Source organism: Heterocephalus glaber, unplaced genomic scaffold (assembly GCF_053883595.1).
Source record: "Heterocephalus glaber isolate CG9 unplaced genomic scaffold, H.glaber_assembly_v1.0 deba00001429, whole genome shotgun sequence".
Classification (NCBI taxonomy): Eukaryota; Metazoa; Chordata; class Mammalia; order Rodentia; family Bathyergidae; genus Heterocephalus; species Heterocephalus glaber.
Genome location: NW_028258294.1, coordinates 13,087,638 through 13,110,030, shown reverse-complemented (window position 1 = coordinate 13,110,030; position 22,393 = coordinate 13,087,638). Strand labels below are relative to the sequence as shown.

General features: G+C 36.0%; 1 long non-coding RNA gene across 1 annotated transcript in view; it reads right to left on the bottom strand.

Annotated features, from left to right (window-relative positions):
- The window catches only part of LOC147827890 (uncharacterized), a 286,837-nt gene that overhangs the window by 222,125 nt on the left and 42,319 nt on the right, over window positions 1-22,393 (bottom strand). The window contains exon 3 of the long non-coding RNA XR_015451552.1: window positions 14,620-14,729. This is a non-coding gene — a long non-coding RNA (uncharacterized LOC147827890). The remainder of the gene's footprint in view (window positions 1-14,619; window positions 14,730-22,393) is intronic.

Here is a 22,393-nt window from a genome sequence, read left to right as displayed (position 1 = left end):
GTCTTCTAGACTTAATAACTAAATTCAGTAATGTAGCTGGATACAAGGTCAACACACAAAACTCAATAGCTTTCCTCTACACAAACAACAGACTCACTCAGAGAGAAATGGGGCAAACAATTCCTTTCACAATAGCATCCAAAAATATGAAATACCTAACAAAAGAAAGAATCAACCTAACAAAAGAAATCAAAGACCTCCTCTCTGAAAACTATAGCACTCTGAAAAAAGAGATTGAAGATGATATCAGAAAATGGACAGACATCCCCTGCTCCTGGGTAGGAAGAATCAACATAGTGGAAATGGCCATACTTCCAAAACTGCTATATAGATTCAATGCAATCCCAATTGAAATACTAGCAGCATACTTCACAGACCTGGAGAAAAGAATCCAAAAATTCATTTGGAACAAGAAGAGACCTAGAATAGCAAAAGCAATTCTAGGCAACAAAGACATGACAGGGGGTATCACAACCCTCAATTTGCAACTATACTACAAAGCTACTGTGATAAAAAGAAAAAAAAACCAGCATGGTACTGGCAAAGAAACAGATCTGAGGACCAGTGGAACAGATTAGAAGATGCAGAAACAACTCCAGACACACTCACCCACCTCATCTTTGACAAAAGAGCAAAACACCCTCACTGGAGGAAAGATAGCCTATTTAAGAAATGGTGCTGGAAAAAATGGGTTTCAATTTGCCAAAGATCAAAACTAGACCTATATCTCACACCAGGCACTAAACTGAAATAGAAATTGATTAAAGATCTAAATATTAAAACAGAAACATGAAAGCGGCTGGAAGATAGGTTAGGAAGAACTCGTAAAGACATTGGTGTATGAAAAGATTTTATGAACAAAACCTCAGTTGCCTGTGAACTAGCACAAACAATCAACAAGTGGAATCTCTTCTTACTAAAAAGCTTCTGCACAGAAAGAGAAACCACCCACAGTGTGAAGAGACAACCCACAATGTGGAAAAAAATTTTCACCTGCTGTTTCTCAGACAAAGGTCTACTATCTAACATATATAAAGAACTTTAAAAAGTCAGGCCTCCCAAATTTAAAGACCCAATCCAAAAATGGGCATCTGAAATGAACAGACATTTATCAGACAAAGAAGTAGAAATAGCAAATAAACATATGAAAAAATATTCAACGTCACTGGTCATTCAAGAGATGTAAATGAAAACAATGCTGAGATTTCATCTCACCCCAGAAAGAATGGCTGTCATCATGAAATCAACCAATAACAAATGTTGGTTGTGCTGTGGGAAAGAGGAATCCTGCTCCATTGTGGGGAAAGAGGAATCCCGCTCCACTGCTAGTGCGAGTGTAGACTGGTGCAACCACTGTGGAAATCAGTATGGAGATACCTCAAAGAACTAGGATTGGAAGTCCCATTTGACCCAGCTATTTCCCTGCTGGGTATCTTTGCCAAAGAATTAAGAGAATCATACCACAGTGATATATGTGCACTCATGTTCACAGCACAATTCACAATAGCTGAAAGTTGGAAACAACCCAATTGCCCATTAACTAGAGACAGGATAAGAAAATGTTGGGTTTTTTTATAAAATGGAGTACTACTCAGCCATAAAGAACGAGAAACTGGACAAAATTATAGCTAATGGTTTTGCTTTTTTTTTTTTTTTTTGGTACTGGGAATCAAACTTGGGTCCTTGAGCTTGCACAGCAGGCGGCGAAACCAATGAGCTAAATCCCGGCCAATTTATAGCTAATTGGATGCACATTGAGGCAATACTCTTAAGTGAAATAAATTGGACACACGTGTAAATACCAAATAGTTCTCTAGTGTGAGAAACTGAAAGTATAAATAAGGACTAAAAGGTATACTAGATAATGTGAAATAGGAAGAAAAGGTGCAAAGGGTAAGGGGAAATGGGAGAGGTAGGGGAAAAGAAGGAAGGGAATGGAATTAATATGAGAAAAATAAAAAATGGAAACAAAGTCTTTGTAGATAGGGAGGGGTGGAGGGATTGAAGGGAGGGCAAGGGAATGGGGAAAAAGTATGAACCAAGAGAGATTATGTAAAGGTGCAAATTTCCATTGATGAATGTCATTATATTGCATTACCTTAAATGTACCAATATAATTAATTAAAAAAAGAAAGCTACTTTTCTGTATTTTTAAGTTTCACTTGACTCTCTATGTTGCAATTGTATGTTCTGACTACAGACTGATTTCATTTCTGCTGCTAATGAGGATAGTCATTAGCAATTCTTAGTTTTTATTCCTAAAACATCAACAAAAGAAAATAAAGGATTTGTTGTAATTATTATTGGTCTGTTTCACTACCCACATTATGTACCACTCACCATTGCCACATGCATAATATATTATGACTGGTCAATCTATGGATCCATGCTTGATGGAGGAAATAGTATATGAACTGATAATCTCATTATACTCACGGAATTAAATAAGTCAGATTCTGTGGAAGAAAAATGTTGAGATACATAAATGAATGCTTCCTGCCATATTTCACTTTAAATTGCCAAGTATTTATGTATATTCCTTCTCATAAAACATAGGATATACTTGTTGAGACTAAACTATTACACTGTGAGACAAAAACAGCAACTAAAGGGTGAGTAATAAGACAATTGTTCACCCTGCACTGCATCCCTTTAAAGTTCTAGTATCATTTATGAATGCTTTTGCTTTTTCCTCTCTAGAGACTGGAATCAGTTGTGAGAGTCAGGATTCTGACAGACAGACATCAAAAATAAACATTACACCTATTTTAAATAGAATTGAAAAGTGTGGCTGAAGCCGTGAGCCAAAAGGACAAGCTATTACTTCTTCTCTGACTTAAGCAGAATCCACAGAATCCAGAGAGAGTGAGGCAACAACAGGTTTTCTCTGATAGGTAGAGGGCCTGTATTTCTCAGCTTAACCCATGCCCAAGACAGTTCTACAAAGAGAAGGGAAGAGGTTGAGCAGTACACTCTCAGTTTTTTTCAGCCAATCTCATTTTAATAAGTTGTTTTTCTGCCCACAGAAGAATGATTGAGGAGATAGAGGGAATCAATGTGTTCTTGTCTAGTGATAGTTTTTCTACATGGAAATATAGAAATGAGAAAAAAAACATTTTCCACTCTTAACATTGAAGAACAGGTTTTTCTTTTCCAAGAGCATGAACCCATGATTAAATGATATCTGTCAAGCAAAAAAAAAGGAAAATTATAAAAGAGCATGTGACAGCTGAAGTAAGTAATAAATAACCTGAAAAAATTTAAAAGGCTTACAATGCTTTAGGTTTAGTCTTTTCGCCCTCTACTTCTCCATCAATGGTCAGTTGAACGATAACTATGCTCCCTGTCTTTACCAGTGATAAAGAGTCCTAAGGACTATCTTAAGTATTAAATTTTCAGAGGCTCTTGTTTTACTAATTTAGGATTTTTCCATATGATAATTCTATAAGCATGACAGGCCTTCAGTTCATTTAAATTCTGGCCATCTTATTTGCTAATAATTAAAGCCATAAATGTTAGAGGATCCTGCCCTTAGCAAGAAGCCATGAATGTCTTCTCATAGCCCAGGGCTTCAGGCTTTTTCTCTCTTGACCTTGCACAAAAAGCTCCTATGACAAGGCACAGGCTAGCAGCTCCTTTGCTACAGATTGCATCTTAGTGGACAGGGCTCTGCCATGAGAATTATAAATTCTGGGACATGATGAGTACACAAAAGAAGATATATGAAGAACCCTGCATAGAAGATTCTTCCCTTTCTTTGGCTTTTTTGGATCCCATTCTCATTTCCTACTGTAGTTTCTAACCCCCTCTATTTGCTTATACCAACTTCAGAGTAAGAGAGAGTATTTGAATTTTGCAAATCCTTTCAAGTTTGTGCTAATCTGCCTCTCAGAATACTGAGATCACCGGCCGTGTACAGAAAGACTTTTCTTTATAGAAATGAATTTTTTTTCATTCTTCTTTCAACTGGTTCAATTGTTAAAATTCTTTGCCAACACATACTACATCTTAAAGTTTTTGTAACATATATTCAAAGCTATGGTCTCCATAAATCTAATTTCCAAAATATGAGAGGCAACTTTGGTCAGAGATAGGGTTTAATTTGTTACTTATTTTGTTTGTACAAAAGAGGCAAAGAAGCTTCCCATACAGGGATAGCAAGATCTTCACTGTCTATAACCCAAGTTAAATTCAGTCAGTTCTGTATTTCAGATTCTATTACTTGTAACACTTTTATTTGCCAATTTATAATTTGGTAATAAGAGAAAGATACATGTTCCACGATGTAATTAAGTAATGGTTTATGTAGTTAAAAATTCAGGCTATAGTTTTAGGCAAGATTAAGTCTAATTGCTCAGTATTCTTACTCAAGTATGTATGAGTGTATTTGTGTGTGTATTGCTCTCCCTCTCTATCCTGTTCCATCATTTGCTTGTTAGTTCATTCTGTATGCAGAAGGGCTTCCTCCATGAAGTTTTGGAAAGCCCCATGAGTCCTTCCAAGTTTTCAGTGATCACCTTAGTAACCCCAGCAAAAGGAGCTTCTTATAGCCAGCAAAATGTACATCAACTCTTAGAAATGATGGTCATTACCTTATAGTGGCAGCAGACTAATTAATGTTCCCCATCTCAAAGATGTCTCAATCTCCTGAAAAACATGTTATCTTTTATTGCAAAGGAGGCATTGCAGATATAACTAAAGGTAAGGCCTGTGATATTGGGAGATTGTCCTGAACTGTATGAATGGTCTTAGTATAAATCACCTGAACTCTTAAAAGTGGAAGAGGGGTATTGAGATTTAGCTCAGTGGTAGAGCACTTGCCTAGCTTGTGCAAAGCACTGAGTTCAATCTCCAGCACCAAAAAAGTGGGAGATAAAAAGGTGGAAAGGTAGGTCAGAGATATGGCAAAGTAAGGAAAATTTTATCTTCCTTTGCTTGTTTTAAGATATAGTGGGCTATGTGCAAGGATTAGTACAGTGATACAAATATAGCATGAGATCAGCAAACACAAAAGATAAAGATAATGGTTAAAATCAAAACAGTCGTGTCTGTCATATTGTCCCTTAACTGTAGCTGCATTTCAAATTCTAAGTAACATTAAGACTTGCCTCACTGGAAAAATATATAGTCATGGATTTCCAACTGGAGAACTTCAAAAGAATTATCATCACTAGTGCAGAACTTTTTCATGTTGTCATAAAGTTAAAAGAAGTCAATTAGGTCTAGTACTCCATTAATGGTTTCACAAATCACATTTATAGCCAACCCCATATCCAGTGTGTTACTACAAAATGCCAGTTAGAGAGACAAGTTTTGACATTCTCATATGGCATTGCAGAAGCTGCGGGGGTAATTAATTTTTACTTGTACTGTGATGAATCCAAGCAAAACTCTAAAAGCCATTTGGCCAATTACTAACTCTTTAGGGCAATGAAGGCTTTGCAGAAAGCCTGAGTTTATGTTACTAGTATGATCAAAGCTCTAATGAAATTGCTGCATGGCAGAAATTACTGAACTATTAAGAGAAAACTACAGAAATAAATGACTGCCTAGCTCTGAATCTACAAAAAAAATGAGAGCCTTCTGGTTTTCTTTGATTACCTATTAATTTCTCATGATAGAGTCCCATGTGGCATTGCTTTGGCAAACTTCACTGAAGCATGTTTTCGCTTCTGCAAATTAGTAAAGCAACGTTCTGCATGTTATCTTCTTAATGGGACTTTTCATCCTACTGTTCTTTATGATTATTTTAAGAGGACTAGGTGTTTTCTCATTCTCAGGAGTAATGACTGGACTAGTTGGAGTTCTTTATGAGTGTGACAGTATATAACCGAATAGGTGTCAGGAAGAATTCATGCTGTGTTGCAGCCCCACAAGTATTCATTCACCACTAATACTTGTATTGCAATGTTATAAAGCTCATAGGGAAATCTAAATGGTACAGTAAACCAAGAATTTAGTGAAAGACTTGACTTTCTATTCTTCCTGAAAAACCAACTTTGTCGTATAACTCCTTAACACAGACATTTTTAATGGCTCACTTATAAGTTCAGTTCAATCAGTCATTTCCTTTCATATAACTTTCTGTTGAACTGAAATAAATTTGGCCAAAATCAGCCCCTGTACCAGACTGATAACTTTGGCACAAACTAGTGAACTGTACTGTGTAAATAAATTATAATCTAACATAAAAGTACACTCTTGGAACTAAGAAATTAAGTTTCAGTCAGTTACAGTAGTTTATGCGTCTACAAATCACTGGCTGCCAACTGATTAGCCATGCTCATATAAAGCAAGTGTCAACTGCAACCAATCAGATTGTTTCTGTATGCCATTTCTTTTTCTCTTGCTATAAATATAACTTGTGCATGTGGATATGGGAGCATTTTGAACCGTTTTCAGTCTGGAATGTTACCCAGTTCTAAGGCCTTGTTCTTTCTCAAGTAAAGTTGGTTAAACTGAACTGATCTCCAATTTGCTTTTAACATTTCTTTGAGAAATATAGTGTAAGTAGTGAATGAAAACACAAAACACAGCAAAAGAGAACATGAGCTCATTAACTTGAATTTGATCATTAATATTCTAGGATTCATTTGGCTGTATTTTCAAAAAAGATCCAGAATATCCTAGCCTTCACTACCTGTCCAGATACATCCCAGGTGTGAGCCACCATCAATTATTTGAATATTTCAACAGCCTCTTAACTAATAATATATTTCCACCCTGCTACTCAATTTCCTCCAATACTCTATTCTCAATAGAGTAACCAGAATGATGATATTAAAATTTGAATAAAATCACATTTCTCTTTGCCTAAACCATATGATATTAAACCATTTCATTAGAATGAAAACCCAGCATTCTGACAATGGCCTGTGGGTCCTATGTAATCAGCCTGCCTCGCTCCTCTGACCATGCCTCTTTGCACTCTCTTAGTCCACTCCACTCAAATAGGCTTCTGATATTTTCCAAATCAGGAATGCTTCTGCCTCGTGCTTCAGCATTTGCTTTTCCCTATACCTAGAAGTTTTATCTAGGAATGTGGCTCATTTCCTCTTTTAAAGCTGGGGTTTTGACCAAATATCATTTTCCAATAAGAAAGTATTCTTATATATTTAATCAAAAATTTTAACTGCTTCGTTTCTCTATCTCACTGTGGTTTTCAGTGTAGCACTTACCATCAGCATCTTCCATACTACGTATTTTATTTCTTATTTTTATTATTATCTACCTCTGCACTGCCCCACTAGTATGTAAGTTCCACAAAGAAAAAAAAAATGTCTCTTTTGTTGATGATGGATCCACAGTGAATGAGTGTAGCCAGCAATATGAAATCTTTAACAATTGGTTCTACATCTCTTCACAGTGAATTTGTCTATATACAAGACAAAAGCAGCCCAAAGGAAAACTCAATGCTCAACCTAAGTAGTTGTTAATGCCATAGCAACCTAGGTATACAATGATAAGAAGAATAAAGTAGCCTATGATTCATTCCCTGCCTTGCTTAACAAATGCAAGGTATTCGAAATGGGGTAGGAAAAGTTATTACATTATTAATATTCATTTGTAATTGAGAAAGATACAAAAGAGTAATATAAGTTTTCTCCTCCTACACAGAAAAAGCCAAGGCTTTCTCCTTCAGAGATGATTGCCCACTTTTGGATTGCATAGCTAGACTGAGTAAGGAGAAAACCTAATTATATGAGTCGGGAAAGAAACAGGTATCTAATCCTGAGGAAAAGGAAACTTTCAGGTTTCCATAAATAGTAGCGACATTCCTTTTTTATATTTAGTCACTAGCTCTAGGCAGTAGATAGTAGTTGTAGAAAGTACTTAAGCAATAAAGTTTGAGAGTCATAGCCCAATCTTGAAGTAGCACAGAGGACCATTTTAAAGAGTAACTGATTCCAACCAGGGATCAGTGCCCAGGTGATAGCAAAAGATCAATTTCAATAGGAACACAAAGAAGGTGCTCACTTCAGCAGCACATATACTAAAATAGGAACATAAAGAAGCAGCTGTAGCAGGATACCAGTTAAATACCACCAAGAACTAAGAGGTCATCCTTTTTGATTTTATAAATACTCTACTAGCTATTTCCAAATCCAATTGTTATGAAACCTACATTATGAGAAAGCATTTCCAAAGTCGAATTGAGATTTAATTTTGTTTTCACCATCTTATCAAATGGAGCTTCAGGACCAAATTTTAGTTATTTTAGGAAAAAAATAAACTAGTATTTCTTCTCTAGTTCTCAAACACTATAGAAAAATTTATGCATGCTTCCCATCAATAACTCACTCAAGATTACTAAAAATATTCTTCCATATTACGGCATCATTATATATGCCGTAGCTTATTCGTTTTTAAACCATAACCAAGAGTCTGTTGAAAAAGATAAATCAGAGAGAGGAAAAAGGTTAATAATCACTTTTAACTTTAAGAATACCATCAATAGTAAAAATTAAAACAGTGGGTCATCTTAAGACTTAAAAAGAAATTTTGCAAATGTTTACAAACATCTGTAGCATATATGAATTAAGTGGCAGAAAGGTCAAACAGGAAGAGGAAGTAAACATATCACAGCAGGTTATTTTAGGGTACTTTTGTCAGGCTTTCAAATTCTAAGAAAGAACACACTTTCCATAAGAGGGTATAATAGTTGTTAGCACAATTCATGGATAAGATAACATTGTAATATCCTCAGCTAAATGGAAACTCAAATAACGTCTAATATTTTAAGACAATATGTTGTAAAAGTATTTTAAGCCCTCAACACAATTAATTTCTAGGTAAAGGAGGTATTTTCTAGGAATGGAAAAACAGTTTGCTAAGAAAGAAAGAAAAGAATGAAATGAAAAGAGAGAGAGGGGAGAGAAAGAATGAAAGAAAGAAAATAGAAAAGGAAGGAAGAAAAAAATTAAAACCTTGGAGAAGGCTTATTTCTTAGTTGCTATAGTGACATTCTTTAGGGGCGAGTTTGAGATAGCCTTTCATTGTGTGGTTCAGGTTGACCTTGAACTCACTAGGTAGCCCAAGCTGGCCTTGAACTCATGGCAATCCTCTTGCCTCAGCCTCCCAAGTGCTGAGATTACAGGAGTGCACATAGTGAAACTCTTACCCACTACTAAGCAGCTTCTGCCTTTAAAAAACAAAAGATCACATTGGGGGCCCTGTTCCCAGAGTATTACAACTCTCAGAGTACATGGCTCAATTACGTGAGCACTTTGCATCCAGCTTTTACCATGTTGAAAACCAGAAATTAATCACCTTTTGAGCAACCTTCCAAATGAAAGTGAAAATGAAAGTGTGTCTGCATTTCACTGAAGCTGAAAATGAATTCAGAAATCTCTGACCACAAAATACTAAGAATATTTTGGCAAAAGAAATAAGGAATGTGTATTTGGGAGAAATAGCTCAGGCTCAGATTCTGCCAGCTGCAACAGATGGCAACTGAGCAAGGCAGAGGAGAGATATAGCTATCTGAATGTCCTTCTGTAGGTTCTCTAGGAGCTCACTACAAAAGCAAAGCAAAACTGGGAACCCTGACAAGTAAGACTGTCCTTAGTCTGCTATCAATATTGTTCCTGGAAAATACATACCCTATATAGGTGGAGGGTAGAACAGGGTAGGAAGGAAAGCCAGTAGTGACAAGGCTTGCACTGCCACTGGAACTGCTATTGGAACTCTCCAATGAAAGTACCAGGGTATATTAGTCAGCTTTCCCATTCCTGAGACAAATTACCAGAAACTCACAATTTAAAGGAGCAGAGGTTTAATTGGCTCCTAGTTTCAGAGGATTCAGTCCATATTCTGCTGAAACATCATGAAGGAAGGGTGTTGTAAATCAGAGAAACAGTGTCAAATAGTAAGGCATGAGAGAACAGACATAAACCCAAAGGCCATGACCTACTCAGACACACCCAAAAATGTGTTTTATTAATGCAAAGGGCTGCTCCCAAGCCAATCTAGTTCACCAATAAATTTAAACCTCAAAATCCCCTCTTTGTTAACTTGATGCCCACATATATTCTCTCAAACTAAATCTCTAAACACAATCATAAATTAATAATTCCAATAACACACTGCAAATATCTTGAATACAAATGAAAATGCAATAATACCTCCCCAAATTCTCTGCAGTTCCAGCATCAAGTATCTACTCTGAGATTCAAGGAAAACCTTCAGCTGTGAACCATCATAAAATTCAAAAAGCAAGTTGCTTAATCCCATAATATAGCTGCTCAGGGTAAACTTTCCATTCCAAAAGGGAGAAACAAAATAGAAAAGAATCAGACGAAAGAAATACCAAAACTCAGCAGAGGAAAATTAAGCCCTGTAGCTCAGTGTCTAGCATCAGGGTATCTGATAAGTTCCAGAGGGCTTCAGTGGCCCCATTCCTATGGCCTTGGTGGTTGCAGCCCAAATGACCTCTCTTTTGGGCTTGCTACCCTTGCTGCCTACAGTTTTCTCCTACAGACATTCCGTATTCTTATCATCTCCATTGTACCGTCAGCTTCATTTCCATGGCTTCAAGCACCCACCTCTCAGAAGCATACTGCCCACCCTCCCAAGCCTTCGTTTGAAATCTTGATAGAAGCCTCTGACCCCATAACTTTTACATTCTGCAAGTTTAAACAACCAAGATCGTATAAACAACAAAAAATTCTGTCACCACCATGAGCAGTAGTTAGCCCTCTTGAAAAGCATGGCTGCCACTGCTTCTAAGTGCCTGAATGACTGAGCATGGTGAGAGGAGTTCCTGGGAACAAATTCCCTAGGCAGCTCTTCTCAAGCAGGGGGCCTGAGGACTCTCTTCTTAAATGAAAGGTGGACACTTTTGTACCTTTGTGCTAATGGAGCATCTTGCTGATTCTTGAGATGCCTTCAAGTCATCCTTTTTTTGGGGGGGGGGGCCCAGTTTAAAGTGCTTGGTTTCTTTGTAACAGCATTAATCTTTTAGCAACCAAAGATACTCTGAGCCTCAACTTTATGCATGGTACCTTTCTGGCTAAAACTTAAGTTTTTCAAATACTTCTGACTTGCTTTTTGCTCCTGATTCTCACTATATATTTGGCTAAAAGTAGACAGCAGTCCCTGTGCCATGGCTTGAACATTAAGCTGCCTTGAAATTTCCTCTGATACATCAGCTATTCCATCATTCATAAATTTAGCCTCCCACACCGTATCAGGGAATGGGGAAAATGCAAACGTATTTTTTTGTCAGAGTGGAACACGTGTGGTCTTTAGTCTGTTTTCCAATAGAATTCTTGCCTTTATTGTCTGCATTCCTACCAGCATTCTTGTCTTTTATGTCTAATTAGAATGAGCCATCAGGATCTGCTTCCAGCCTTCTAGGGCTTCTCTAGCCTGTATATCCAAACATTGCCAGTCTTCTTTCAATCCAGGTCCAAAGGCTTCTGAACCACATGGCCAGATATAGTTGCAGTAGCAATCCTGATTCTGTGCACCAATTTTTTGTTTTAGTCAACTTTCCCACTTCTGGGACAAATCTCCACACTCTCACAACTTAAAGGAAGGATTTAATTTGATTCACTGTTTCAGAGGATTTGGTTGGCTGGTTCCGTGGAAGAAATATCATCCCAGAAGGGCATGACAGACCAAAGCTCCTTACTTCATGATGGCCAGAAAGCAGATCAGGGAAATAGCACCAAAGCAGAAGGGGCCAGAGACCAGATATACGTGTCCTGAGCAAGTCTATCCCAGTAACATAGACCAGACACATTTGTGTCTTTGCATAATGTCAGATTTTATTGAATGACAATAAATTCATTAGCTACATCAATTTTTTTTGTTAACCTCATCAGGCCAAGGAATCAAGGGTCAGTCAGTGGCCACCAGTAAGCTTGAAAATCATAGGTTATTTTATTCCAATCTAAATTACTAATTCTAGAATACTCAAGTCACACATTGCACTTCACACAATAAAATACATAGGTTACAGAATGCCTAAGACAAGGTTAACAGTGGCTACAGGATTTTAAACAAGTAAAATCAAAGCAGAGTGTCTACAGAGATGTAAAAAGATATCACAAGTGGATACACAAGATTACAGATCAGGCAAAGCTTTTCAGGGACACAAGGATTGTTAGTAGCATAGAATTGGTTCAAAGCCTGAACCAAGAGTCAGCAGGCTGTTTAAGAAGACAGTACCAAGCAGAAATCAAACTGGGCTGAAGCTGGGAGTCAAAAAGCCTGAGTTCACAACCTGTAGACTTTGTGACACATTCACTAATGAGATGATAGGTTATTGTGGCACTGCCACACCTCAGGGTTGGGTGTCCCTCCTTTGATATGATCCAGGTGAGAGGATTGTATTTTATTTTTGTCTGTGTCTGATAAGCTCATGGGCCTGTCTTTCTCTGATATAACTTAGATATATCATGAGTTCATGTGTCCTTGATTTAATATGTCAAATTTATAGGTGGCAGTTTTTTTATTAGCAAGACTGATTTATCAGTTTTCCTTTATGATTGTGTAGTGCAGATGGAAATTGTTTTCCAACAAGTTTGGTGTGTCCAACATTTGATAGTTATCTGGTCATGTACACAACTTACAAAGTCATTCTGCCTTACCATCTGTACTCAAAGTGGATGAAACTACTGTTTTATAAAATGAAGGTCATGCTTCCATGACCCACCTGGATACACCCAGAATCCTCTAGGTGGCTCCCAAGCCAATCAATTTGGCAATGAAACATAACCATCACACAGGAGCACCACCCTGGAGGCTGGTAGATAAAGTGAATGCTGGGAACAGAAGAGTTTTATAACACACCAGTAAGTTTTTGTTTGGAGTACTGTACATTGTATGAACTCTTTCTGTAGCATGTCTTCATGTTCTGTACAAACAATCTGATGCTGAAAACATTAATAGGGGACATGAAAACCAGTTTTCCTCAAACTGTTCCAAAGAAACAGCTTGCCATTTACTCCTAAAACTGCTTTCCCCATAATTTAGCATACCAATACAGTTGACAAATTGCTTTTTAGGGACTGTTCTACATGGAATACTATCTTCTAGCAGAATATACCTTGATTGTGAAGCCATCTTATCACTTTACAGTGGTTTACTCCAGATTAATATTCATATGGCATGGACTTTGTCAAGATGGTACATTTAAGTTTGCAGTTTACATTCCTAATAACTGCCCAGATGGTCACCGTCCATAATTGGTGCTTGATTCCTATCTCTCACTGCTAGCTGTGTACTACTGATAAACTACAGAGAGATAAGGGAAAAGACCTAACCTGATCCCTCAAGAAATTAAATTTTCTGGCACAATCTCCCTTGCAATTGGAGCCAAGGTACAGCTATAATCCAATATGCAGAAAAGAAAGAGGTCAAAAAGCAAATGATTTTTTTTTTTTTGTACTGGGGATCGAACTTGGGACTTTCCACTTGCAAGGCAGGTGGCAAAACCACTGAACTAAATCCCCGGCCCTGTAAATGAATTTTTAAAAAAATATCAACTTGGAATAAAAGCTGGTAATGGCAAAGTTCTTTCCCTCAAAACCGAAATAGTGGATTACAAGACAGTAAGAAACCAGGCATTTGTGCATTTCAGGCATTCATATTTCAGTACATCTTCAGAAAATAGATTACATTTAATTCAGATTAAAGAAAGAAGTAATGTTTCTGTTCCTGAGTTTTGAGGAATGAATTTCATCCTTGACAACATTGTTGGGCACTCACATTTTAAGTAACAGTTGAATTTATTTTCTATTTTTAAAATCATTTTAGTCACCATCATAGTAATCTAATAGAAGAATAATCTTTCTTGACTTCATATATTCTTTTGTTCAACAATGCATTTGAGCAACTCCTGTATGCCAGACACTGTGCCCTGTACCAGGGATAACTGAGCAAACTGTCATTTGCCCTCATGCCACTCCTATTCTTTGTAATTGCTCATCCACATGAAAACTTCATAGTTTAAATTTCTCAGATATATCCATGCAAGTTTTCTTCACTTGCATTCCCTAACTGGTCAAGCTGAATGCTTCCAGCAATGCATTTCAGTACCTAAATCCTACTAATGATTAAAAACAAAAGCAATAGCAAACATTTCTCCACTCTACCAATATTCAAAAAGACATACAAAGAATCTATTTTGTCAGGCGCTGTTTAGAGACAGAATGTAGACGGTGAATAATACAAAATTACTTTCCTTCATGGTACTCACATTATAGTGGGGTATTTGTGTTAATTTAAAACAAATAATTAAAAGAATATTAGATACTGGTAACTACCAGTGAGAATATAGCCAGGGGCTGACATTTGAAAGAGGCTAGGGAAAACTTTGGCAGATGATATTTGAACAATAATATGAAAAACTGAGACATGGTATCTGCCAAATATGTGTTATGCACATTAGTAAGTACTACCCATATTTTAATCTTAAAATTTTATCACTTCCCCCTACACATACTATTTTTAAAATAAAATAATTCATTTATTTAACACATATTTACCAAGACTGTAATGTGTTCCACATATTACTCTAAGCACCAAGATATCTTGTATCAGCAAGGAAAAAAGTGTTGTTTTTTTTTACCTGAGTAGAGCTAACTTTATAAAGTTGAGAAATGCAATTACCTTGATCAAAGTCACACAATAAATGGCAGAGTCAGATTCAAACTAGAGGATTCATCATTCTTCAACTCCTCTTTCCTCTGTACAAATATACTTCTGTCATTCTGGATGATCTGGAAAAGAATTATAATATTTTGAGACATGAAAAATCCTTGCAAATATTGTTATAATATTTTTCTTTCAAAATGAAATTTATTAGGTAATTCATTAAACACTTGGTAAATAGTTAATCAAAGTTGATGTTATGGAAAAGAAAAATCATAAAAGAACCATTAGTAGCAATGCTATGTTAAGGTGGATTTTATACTTAAGCAAAAATAGCACTTGGCTACTTTTCTTTATTCTGTAAGTCATTTCTGGGAGACTCACATACTTTAAAATGAAGCATTTTGTAATCCATAAAAATTGATGTACCATAAAGGAATTTATAGGACTGAATGCGCTTTAGTTAAGAACTCACAACTGTGTTTGTCCTCTCTGCTCCATTTTTTATTCTTTTTTCTGGTCAAGGTTTGTTTCAGTCATTTTGACAGACATGATATTCACCTATATGAATATATTTTGTACAGCTAGAGACATGACTCAATGATAGTTTATCTAGCATGTACAGGAACCCAAATTCAATCCCTAGAACTAAAAATATAGACGTGTGTATGAATGTGTGTATATATACATGTACTTTATAACTAGGCCATAAGAGACAAATTCTAGACTCTAATTTGGAACTAAGTACAGAAAATCTACAATTGAAATTGAGTCAAAAGTTTTCTATTGTAGCAATAAAATTAAACTTTGTATAATGAACCAGTTATTCACTCGTTCATTTCCCACAGATGCTGAGGCCTCTGGAGTTGTGTTCCTTCCTTAACTGGCAACTCAAATCTCACTGTGATTTCAGCTCCTACACTGAGATACAAACATCTGTCTTCAGTACTACAGTAAGAATTTGGAATTTTGTTTTGTTTTGTTTGTTGTTGTTGTTGTTGTTGTTATTGTTGTTATTTTACAATAAGGGTTTGATTTTGACTGATTAGTCATTTGATTTGGTTTTGTTGTCAGCTTTTGTCTAATATGGGTAAAGTAGGACTTTCAATCCTTTCAAAAGCCAATTATAAAATCAAAATTAGCTTCATTTGAATAAGGACAAGTTAGGACTCCAATGTTTGTGGTACCTGGGATATGCTAAATTTGTCCATCTATGAGATTCTCTTAAATCTCAAGGCTATAAGAATTGTCGGGTTTTTTTGATTGGCAAAAGCAAGCTTAAAATGAGAAAACGTCTCTGTGCAGTCCCTTAAAGATGATCTTACCACCAATCCATTCCTTGGCTCTTCTTTCATCAATAACACAGCCTCACAACACTTTCCTCACCAATAACCCACCATGTGTACCACGTTAGGCCTTTCTCCTTACTCATCCATACTCTGGGAATTCTGTTTTTTATATTCAACCCATACTTCCTTTATTCCTTCTTGACTCCACTAAACCTCACTGTTCCCTAACTTCTTTTCCTAACCTATTAGCCCTGGAGTTCAAAGACAGGAGTATCCACCTGAAAAAGTCCTCCTTAAGCCTCCATCACAGTCAGCTTCACATACTATTCATAAGGGCTTTCTGAGTACCTGTAGGAATGAAGAATTTGGTAATCAAATCAATGGGGATATTATTCTCCTAGACTCCTGAATGTATAAAAACATGAAAATGCTAAATAGCCCAACATATCCCTATATGGTTTTTAAAAAGCCAAATTGACCACTTTTCAAAAGGACCTTCAAAAAAATCAGAACACCCTCCACACTTACATGTTGACTAAAACTTTAGGGGGAAAACTTAAAATCCATTCCTATTGTCCTTTTCATACAATTGACTGGTCAAATATACAAAATTGCACATAATAAAGTATGAGTCTGTTTCTAACCAAAGGCATAGATTAGAAAATGTTGGCAAGGACTGCTCCAGTCACACTTTCAATGACCAAATCATTTCTGCTTTGGTCATTAACTTCACAAAGAGTTTATGATCAGAAATTAGAGATATTTTACAAAAATATAATGTAAATGCTATTTTCTCTGAAATACATATGCAACTTCAACACCATATGATTCTATTGGAGAAAACTGTCAATTAACACAAGGCAAATTAATAACATTATGATTTAAATAGTAAGAAGGAAACAAACCAAGGAAATTGTCTACCTTGAAAACCTCAACAAATAGGGACATTTGTGGATATGGCAAACAGAAAGAGACATTGAACTTAGGATGACTTGACCTTAAAATATAAAAATGACCAAGAGTCCAAAACTCAATCCTCCCAATGACTTTTTTTCCTCTGAGTGTGCCTCACTCTAGGGGACACAACTAACTCCCAATGTGCAAGGGAAAATAATCATTGCCAATAATGTACATCGAACCATCCTTCCAGCACACAAAGAAGCAACATATCCCATCATTAACACTTTTTATTTTACTTGTACAGCACCTAATCTAGCAAATCACTTGATTTTGTCAAGCTTTTTTCTGCTTTATGGCCAGTAAAGCCTTTTTCTTAGTTGCACTAACCCATTAAATCTTTCTGAGAAGACATTTACATTCCAACTAGAATAGTAACATTCCTTGATCTCCCTCACTTTTGAGGTCCCTAATTTTGTACCTACTCACCTTTGCCCTTTAATGACTAATATTAACCATATGACTTTCCTTATTCTTGGCAGAACTCTAAATATCACATTAAATCTTTATTACAAACCATATTAGGACATCTGGCTTCTTTCAGACTGTAATTTCTACTAGCAATCTAAATCTGGAAACCTAAACTTCTCAAAGACAAACATTCTTCCATGTCACTTGCAAATTACTACTATAGAGTCTCAACCAAAAGTTTCACAAAGTTTCCAACTATAATTCAAGGTCAATGGATCCTATATCCAGTACCGTAATACCTTTATCCCCCCAGAAAGAAAAAGATGCAAATGATACCAGCTAGCCAAAGATTTTAGTGCAATAGTCTTTCCATATTTGCTCTAATTTCTAATCCTAACACCATTCTTGCAGAAGTCAACCTAACACCATTCACTTTATGGTCAATTTCTGTTCTGATCCCCACTGGTATACCTTTTCACCCCAATAAACAATATGTTTTTCCTTCTATATGAAAATCAGAAATACGTTATATCTCAGGAGTGTACTGAGGCCCTTATTAATTTCCCTGGAACCATAAATGCAAATCTGAGAAATATAACCTTATCCTAAAACTCTTATCTAATCTATGGATGACCTTCTCTGCTCATCTAATTTTGGCAGCTTGCTTTTGTATATCCAGTATTTAGTACAAGCTCTTGCCCATAAGGAATGTAAATTCTCCATGGAGAAATATAATTACATAGCTCTCAAGTGCATTATCTAGGCTGTGATATCTCCCATTCAGGGAATAATCTATTAACTAAATAAATTAATACCATCATCAATTTCCCTGAACCTGAGACCAAAACATATCTCCAAAGTTTTATACAATTAGTTCAATAGTATTGGAACTGGCTTCCTAAATTTTCCATTATTGCCTCCTTTTTCTAGGCTATGACTAAAGAGTCCATCTTCAAACCTTTAATTGTGATTCTCCTTCTCTGTCTGCATTCCAAAACCTCCAATCCTTAGTATCATCTTCCCATGCTCTTAGACTCTGATTACTCATTTTCTTTTTTCATTTTTATGCAAAAATGGAAAGGACGTGCTTTGGGTATCCTCATTCAAAAATACAATGGAAGCCAAAATCTTTTAGTTCACTAAAGAAAAAGTTTTATGCTTTTATCTGATTATTGTTTTCTTTGTAAGAGAGAATCTTTTTTGTCTATGACTTATACTCTAACATTTTGGCCATGCTTTTAGCATTATTATACACACTGTACTAACTATTGTTATTTTCTAGTTACTTTATTATGAAATTTTGTTTTATTTCACAGAAACAAGAATGCTTTTTATATTTTCTTTATTAATATCTACTTTTACTACATTAAAATTTTTGTAAAAAGCCAAATTCTATTGGACATTTTGTCCTCACTTTAGGCCCTATGACTCAGACATTTCCATTTGCTTTTGATACTGTTATAGTCAAATTGGTTAGACCACTGATAACTTAGTTCTCAGTTATTCATTCAACCTGAGACCCAATGTAATTCAAATACTACTAACGAAGGATATCCAACACGTTTTTCACGTTCACACTCATTTCCTATTAAACCTAACAACTTTCTCTCTGTTATATTACATTTCATCTGTCTAAACATCCTTTGTCTGTTATTTTTCCTCTTCCATCTGAAAATCTCATGACTGCATCACTATCACACAGTATATACTTTCTCTTCACCCAAACCTCACCCACAAACACTTCTCTCAAATATCCAGATGTCACCTTCTTCATAAATGGTTCACACATATCCCAGTGATACAAACAAGAAATCTCAAGCTAGACACATTGTTGCAGATTTTCAACAAACTACTGAATTCAAATCCCCACCTTAGGTTAAATCAGTGGAGCTGAACTCACAGACTTCACCAGTATGTCATCCTAACAGAAGATAATAGAGGTAACATATACACAGTTAGCATATATGCTTTGGGAGTTGGACAAAATTTTAATACAGTAAGAAAACACAAAGGGTTCCTGACAGCACCAAACATATCAAAAATGGGGCTCAAATAGCTAAACTATCAGAAGCCTTACTATTCAATAGAAATTAGCCATTCACAAAACTGAAGCTTAAATTAGCAGCTAGAGTCCTCATGCTAAAGTAAACCTTTTGACATACAGATGCTAAGATGGTTATTTTGCAAGAGAACTCTTCCTCAACCCCTGGAAAATTCTCACTTGTCAACCTCCTCTAAAGTCAGGAACTGCACTTACAGAATTTGTAGGGTACCTGTAATGATCTGGGGCTGACAAATCTAACCAAAAATAAGCTGAGTGCTTTATACATTCAGATGGACTTTGAAAATATTCAAATGGCTTCTTTACTCCCCTTAGTCAGTCACTGAAATTTAATCCATAAACTCAGCAAAGCTTGCAGCAAAGAATATCTTTTAAATCTCCTCCACAAATATTGATGGTAAAATTTCAGGTTGTACTGTCAGAAATTAAAACTAGACCCATACCTATCACCGCCCACTAAACTAAGATTGAAGTGGATTAAAGATCTAAATATTAAGTCAGAAACACTAAACTTGCTGGAAGATAAGTTAGGTAGAACTCTTGATGACATTGGCATAGGAAAAGACTTTATGAACAAATCTTCAGTAGCACGGGAACTAGCACAAAGAATCAACAACTGGGATCTCATCGTATTAAAAAGCTTCTGCACTGCAAGAGAAACTACCAACAGAGCTAAGAGACAACCTACAATGTGGGAAGAAATATTTAGCAGCTGTAGCTCAGACAAAGGTCTACTATCAAGAACATATGAAGAACTGAAAAAAACAGACCTCCCAAATTCAAAGACCCAATTCAAAAATGGGCATCTGAAATGAACAGACATTTCTCAGACAAAGAAGTAAAAACAGCAAGTAAATATATGAAAAAATGTTCAACATCACTGGTCATTTGAGAGATTCAAATGTAAACAATGCTGAGATTCCACCTCACTACAGAAAGAATGGCTGCTATCAAGAAATCAACCAATAACAAATGCTGGCGGGGGTGTGGAGAGAAAGGAACCCTTCTCCATTGTTGGTGGGAATGTAGTTTGGTACAACCACTGTGGAAATCAGTATGGAGATATCTCAAAGAACTAGGACTACAGGTCCCATTTGACCCAGCTATTCCCCTACTGGGAATCTTCCCCAAAGAATTAAAAGAATCATACCACAGCAATATATGTGCACCTATGTTTATAGTGGCACAATTTGTAATAGCTTATGCTTGGAAACAGCCCAAATGCCCATCAACTAGAAACTGGATAAAGAAGATGTGGGGTTTTTTTATAAAATGGAGTACTACTCAACCATAAAGAATGAGAAACTAGAGACATTTATAGCTAAATGGATGCATATTGAGGCCATACTCTTAAGTGAAATAAATAGGGCACACGTGTAAATACCAAATAGTTTCTCTAGTGTGAGAAATTGAAAGTGTAAATAAGGATGAAAATGATTAAAATGAATAATTGATAATTTGAGATAAGAAAAGGTCCAAGGGTTTGGGGATGGTGGAAGTGAAAGGGGAAAGGGAAGAAGGGAAAGAAAAAAAATTATAAGAAAAAAAGTGGAATCAAACTCTGTATAGATAGGGAAGGGTGGAGGGGGTGAAGGGTACACAGGTAATGGGAGAAAAAATAAAAAGTAAGATGCATCATGTTCCAGTACAAACACCCAATGATAAATGTAAATGTATTTTATACCTAAAATGTACGAATAAATATATATATTTTTAAAATAAAAAATAAAAAAAATATTTCAGGTTGTATATTGCACAAGTAAATTTAGCTTGGACTATTTGCCAGAAAAACAATCCTGGTAAAAATATAAAGCTAAGGCAAAGTTGAGACACAGTTCTTTCTGGTCCTGTCTTCTTTGGCAAATGTAATTTTTTCAACTGTAAAAGCCTCATGAGTATAAATACATTCTACCACACTCTGCATGTTTCCTGTATGGTTAAGAGCTTTTCATGCAAACAGGCCACTGACATAACTGTGCCTAAGTTGCTACTAGAATTTCTCCCACCTTAGAAATTCTTTTATGTTTGTCTGCCAATAGCAAAAGTCCCTTCACTGATGAAGTTAAGATGTTCAAAGAGGACTTCTACTGCACTACTCTTACTACCATCAAACCTCTGGGAAATAGAATGGGCAATTTTTTTCTGTTAAATGCCTAGTAACAAAGTCTCCAAGGAGATTGACATATCTTTAACCTGACTTGCGTACATCTAATGGTCTTTTGATCCTCTCATCTATCTCCTATCATCATTTTCAATATCTTCATGAAATAACTACCAGAGAGTCAATCAATGAGGATTTCTTATTCCTCCTAAGTATTAGAAGGCTCTAATCTGATACAATTTAATGTCCTATGTAACAGCAAGGTTCTTTTTACTTCTTCTCCATTTTTTGGTTTTATTGGTTATAAATATTAACAAATTTCATTTTGTTAGATTTGCATATGCATATAGCATACTTAATTTTTCCCCACACCCTATGCACCCCCCAACCCTTATCACCAATGAGTCAAGTTGCTTTTGTGCAAGCATGTCACCAGATCCTTGATGTCATTTTTATGCTGGTGATGTAGTCTTTTTGAATAGTATTGACAGACCAGCCTTAAACAAGGCAAAAATATCATGCTTCCTTCCTAATCATCAATATCACCATAAAACTGGAAGTATAGGGGCCGAGATTTAGCTCAGTGGTTCTGCTGCCTGCCTCCCAGGAGCAAGGACCTGAGTTCGATCCCCAGTACCAAAAAAAAAAAAGTAAGTATAATCTTAGATTCAAGATTCATAACTTTCCAAATACAAGCTTTATTACAAATGGAAATACACACCAAGAAAATTCTTTGAATTAAGATCTTACAAAATACCCTAGAAGAAAATGACAGTGTGAGATATAATGTTTTTCTAAGAACCTGAGAAAAAAGAGATCACATCACAAAGTGGTCAACATCTACAAAGCCACTGAAACAAATCTCATGGGGGTCTTCTATTTAATTTCTTGCATATTCCTCTTTTGCATTCTTTTCATCGGCCTCCTTTTTTCTTATTAAGATAAAATTCACCATGATATTCACATTTTAAG